This window comes from Lontra canadensis, unplaced genomic scaffold (genome assembly GCF_010015895.1).
Source record: "Lontra canadensis isolate GAN:19392208 unplaced genomic scaffold, GSC_riverotter_1.0 scaffold19, whole genome shotgun sequence".
NCBI lineage: Eukaryota > Metazoa > Chordata > Mammalia > Carnivora > Mustelidae > Lontra > Lontra canadensis.
Genome location: NW_022631013.1, coordinates 24,025,030 through 24,030,237, shown reverse-complemented (window position 1 = coordinate 24,030,237; position 5,208 = coordinate 24,025,030).

Below are 5,208 nucleotides of genomic sequence, written 5' to 3'. Positions count from 1 at the left end.
ATAAGTTTGAAAAGTTAATGAAATAAGAAATGTCTAAAATTAATTATCTAAACTTCCATCTCAATGTAGAAAAAGGAAGGCAAATTAAATGCAAAGTAGGCAGAATGAAGGAAACAATAGAAATAAGAGCAGAAATCAATGATATAGAAGATGGTCCAACAAGCAAAAAAACCCAATTAAACCAAAAGCAAATTCCATGAAGAAAATCAGTAAAACTGATAAACCCTTAGCCAGACTGCCAAGTTAAAAAAAAAAGAGAGAGAAAACAGAATTAACAATATTATAAATGAAAGAGGGTATGTGATGATAGGCAGCAGGGTGACTGTCATTAATATTGTATTGCATATTTGAAAGTTGCTAAGTGAGTAGATCTGAAAAGACCTCATCACAAGGAAAAAAAATAACTATGTATACTGAGAGATGTTAACTAGTCTCACATGATGATTATTTCACAATATATATACATATCAAAGTGTTATGTTGTACTCCTGAAACTAATAGAATGTTATATGTCAATTATGTGTCAGTTTTTTTAAAGGGGAGAAACACAAATTAGTGATATCATAAATGAAGGAGGGACACTGCTATCAGGTTTGCAGTCACCAACAAAAAAATTATAAAAAGATTTTTGCCAATAAATTCAACAACTTAGATGAAGTAGACAAATGTCTCCAGAGATACAAATTAATAAAACTGACTCTAGAAAAAATTAGGAAATCTGACTATCCCAATATCTGTTAAAGAAAATAAATGTGCAATTTTAAAGCCTTTTGACAAAGAAACTTTCAGATCCAGGTATCTTTACTGATGGATTCTATGAAGCACTTAAAGAAGAAATAATACCAATTCTATGCAAACTCTTCCAGGGAATAGAGGAAAAGGGAGAACTTCTCAACCCACTTCATGAGACCAGCATTACATTGCGCCCTAAGCAGGCAAATGCTTTGCAAGAAATGAAAAACTGAGACCAATATCCTTAATAATGCAGATGTAAAAATCTGTAATAGAATTTTGGCAAATCACATCAGCCAATCTGTAAAAAAGGTAACAGATCATGGACCAAGTATTAACAGATGAAAGGAAAACTCACACGATTTGTTCAATCGATTCAGAAAAAGCACTTGACAACAATTTCTTGGAAAGTTAAGTATACACACGACACACACTTTGCAGTTCTACTCCTAGGTGTTACCCAGGGGAAATTAAAACCTATGTCTACCCGAAGACTAGCATGCAAATATTCACAGCACTGTTCATCGTACTGGCCAAAACCCCGAAACAATCCACATGCCCGCTAACGGGGAATGGACACACAAATAGCATATCTGTACAATGGAAAGCTACTCAGTGACGACAACGATGACCTATGACACATGCAGAAACATGGAGGAATCTCAACGTTCTTCTGCCAAGCGACCTGACACAGCGGAGTACTTACTGTATGCTTTCATTTATGTGGAACTACAAAAAAGACAAATCTGTCATGACAGAAAGCAGATCACTGGAAGCCTAAGGACCAGGGAGGGGCGGACGGAAAATGGACTGAGGAAGGGCACAGGGAACATTGTAGGATGATGGAAATGTTCTATAGATTGATTGTGATACTGATTACACAAATGTATACATACATCAAAAGTCACCAAGTATACACCCAGAAGAGGGGCAGTTTCATATGGAAATTGTACCTCAATAAGACTTATATGGGGGGGGGAATGCCTGGATGGATCAGGCGTTAGGCATCTGTCTTCAGCTCAGGTCATGATCCCAGGGTCCTGGGATCAAGCCCTGCATCAGGCTCCCTGCTCAGCAGGAAGCTTGCTTCTCCCTTTCCCACTGCCCCTGCTTGTATTCTCTCTCTCTCTCTCTCTCTCTCTCTCTCTCTGTGTGTGTGTGTGTGTGTGTGTGTGTGTGTCAAATAAATAAATAAAATCTTTTAAAAAAAAATTTTTTTTTTTTAACCAAAGCACATCCATGGGGGTTTACACTGGGAAAAGGCACTGCTCTTACAGGTCTTACAGAAGCCATGAGGTCTGAGTTTGGGCCGGACCACGGAAAGCTCCAGCATCACCGGTGAGGTCAGGGATGCCTGTCTGCTGTGGCTCCGCTGACAGTTTGAATCCTAACACTCATATCGGTGCCGTGGGTACAGACAGCGCCACTGATGCTGCCAAACCAGTGAAAATCTGAAGGTCGCTGAGCACTGGTGGGCCTTGGATTACATTTTTTTATCTGGGTCATTCACGACAGTTTCCAGACAAGCAATATCAGCCCAGCTACATGGGCAAGGGCATCAGTCTCCGGCCACTTTTCCAGGAACCTCCTGGTGCTGGTGCTGGCCCTGTGGTGAAGAGGGGTGAAGAAGGATGGAGAGAGGCATCCAGAGGTAAGGAGAATAGAGCTTTAGGAGCTGAGAGTCCAGTCTGGTGGCACAAAGCCAGCTAGGCAGGTGTGGGTCTTTCCTAGGGAAGAAGTCAGAAGTCAGAAGCAGGCTCCCCACCGAAGCAGAGAGCCCGAGGCGGGATTCAAACCCAGGACCCCAGGATCATGACCTGAGCCGAAAGCACAGGTTTTAACCCACAGAGCCACCCAGGCGCCCCTCTTCAAGATCTTCAAGCCTCCTTCACCTTAACTATAAAATAGGTACAATGACCCCATGCATCACAGGGTTGTCCCAAGGATGACACAACAAATGTGAACCCTGCACTGCAGGCTGTCAGAAGTGGTGTTGGGGAGAGGAGGCTGCGCTGTGTCTTGCCAGGCAGGAGGCCGTCCTGGTCAGATCTCAGTGCCTCCTCTGGCCTCTGCTCCTGAGTAACTGAACTGCAACATTTATCTTGGTTATTTACTGCTCATTAGTGTCTTTCCTTCTTCCTTCTTTTCTGGTCTTCTTCTAAGTATAGGAAACTGAGTTCTCAGTGGTGGTTTTCTGGGCCAACCAATGTCCTTCGCCAGCTTTATAACTGAGGGTGGCGGTGGCGGGGTCAGTGACACCCACAGCCACAGCAGTAACGCTGTTGACACCCAATCCCACCCACGCAGGCAGGCTCTGCCCTCTTTAGCAGCAGCAAGGGGCCAGGAAAGCAACCAAGATCAGATTGTCACGGTCCCAGGCAACCTAAGCCCACACATAGAAGCCACTGATGGTGGTAACCGCCCCTGTCTCCCTGTGGAGTGTTCCCCACCATGGCCTGGGCAAGCAGGGCAGATGAGGGGGTGAAGTTTATTCTCACAGGTACCAGTCATGCCTGGAAGAGAAACTGCAGGCAGATGCACAAGGCAGGCTTTCTAACTCCAAGAGCCCAAGGTGCCTCTTTACGGAGAGCTCACGTTCTTCCCTGTAACCTCTGTAACTGGCACTTCCAACCCCTTCCTCTAGGTGGGGCTCATGAGCCACGGAGTGCTAGGACTGATGTCTGGAGGGGGTTTGCGCATCACGACGTCATTACATAAAGAGGCAACTCAAAACTCAGGAAACCAGAAAGAAGACTTACACCATCTGTCCTTAGCCAAGCCCCAGGTCATATTCCCCCAGTGTCTTTGGCTCACTTACCTACTCCGGTCACAAGAAAGTCAAAACTTCACAGCCTTCTACCCAAATACATTCTGTGTGCTTACAACTAAAACCTAGTAACTATCTATATTCTGATACGACAGATTTATCTTACAGTTAATACTACTCTTCAAATCATATCATATCGTATTATATCGTATCATAATGGCCAACATTTAGGGAGCACTATGTCCAAAGAACTGAGTTAAATATTTGAGACACACGATTTTACTTGATCCCTACCATGTTCTATGAGGTAGTTATCGTTATTATCCCCACTTCACAAAAAAGGAAACTGAGGCTCTGAGATGTTGCATCACTTACCCAACTGGTAAATTATGGAGGAGGTATTTGAACCCAGATCTGTTCTAATTTTTATTCCTATCACCATTCTGTCATCACTGGTTATAAAGCAGAGAACCCTTTTTTAGGCCTTGCAGTATGAATAATATTTTTCTGGTGATTGAGACACATGACCACCTATTAATACACAGACAAGTGTCCTTCTCTATGTTGACAATGTGGCCCTACTCTTCAGGTCCAAGAAAGGTTTCAAGAAACAATTTAACCTGGTATTTAATTTCCTGCCAGGGAGAAAAGGAAACTAGTCATTCAGATGAAATACATTGCCATTTTTCAACCACATCTTTGGTATCCTGATGTGTGATGGTAATGATTTGCCAGGTGAGGCATTCACCTGGGTTCAGTGGACTGGAAAGCCACACTGAGGGTCCAGTGAGGCAGAGCAGGGCTCTCAGAGTAACCCGCCTCCACTTTCCTAACTAGGCTCTGATGTCTCTGTTTTCTGCTGTAAACCTTGGGGGCTTCCCTGGGATGCTTGTAGAGCATGTGGGAGAAAAGTCTTAATCTCTTTCCTGAGCAGAGTCTGCACTCCATCTGCAGGTTCCCTGTGCCCTTCCTAGAGGCCAGATTTGATGGAGCAAGGAGTGGGTAGTAGAGGAGTGGATTTGATTACAGTATGACTAACGAGGTACTTCCTAATCGGAACCAGATATCCCAGTCCTGTTGCAAAGCGTAGGGTCAGAATGTAAGTGTTGAGGAAGTACACGGAAGGAGAGTTGATGTGAGCTAGGGCAGCATTTGTGGATTTGGATAGACCTGTGGGGATAAGAGCCAATGTCTGCTGGACACCTGTACGTGTAGGCAAGATTGCTTGTATTGCCTCCCCCTGGGTGACATCATTCAACTCTCCCAGAAAGAAGGCCAGGTTGGTTCCATTAAGTCTGGTTTGGATTAGAGGACCCTGAAGAACTGGGTGCTTAAGTTGTTTTTCTGAGTTCACAGGACTAGGAATTGAGGGAGGCAAGCTTCTCTGTCTCACTCTGAAGCCCAAACACCAGACCCCTGTGTTGTGGTGCAGGGCTCTACAATGTGGAATTCACGAGCCAGTGTGGTAGCTGTTTACATTTGAATTTAAATCAATGAAAATTATGGAAAATTAAAAACCCGCTTTCTCTGTAATCATATGCATTTTCCATGTGCTCAACGTGGCTAGCGGCTACCGCGGCAGAGACTGCAAGTTCAGGATATGTCCATCCTCGTGCCAGCTCTCCAGGACGCCCTGCAGGGGGAAGCTTCACCATTCATACACCTGACCTTGATGCAAAGTCACCGTCTTGCCTCACTGTCCTCACCGC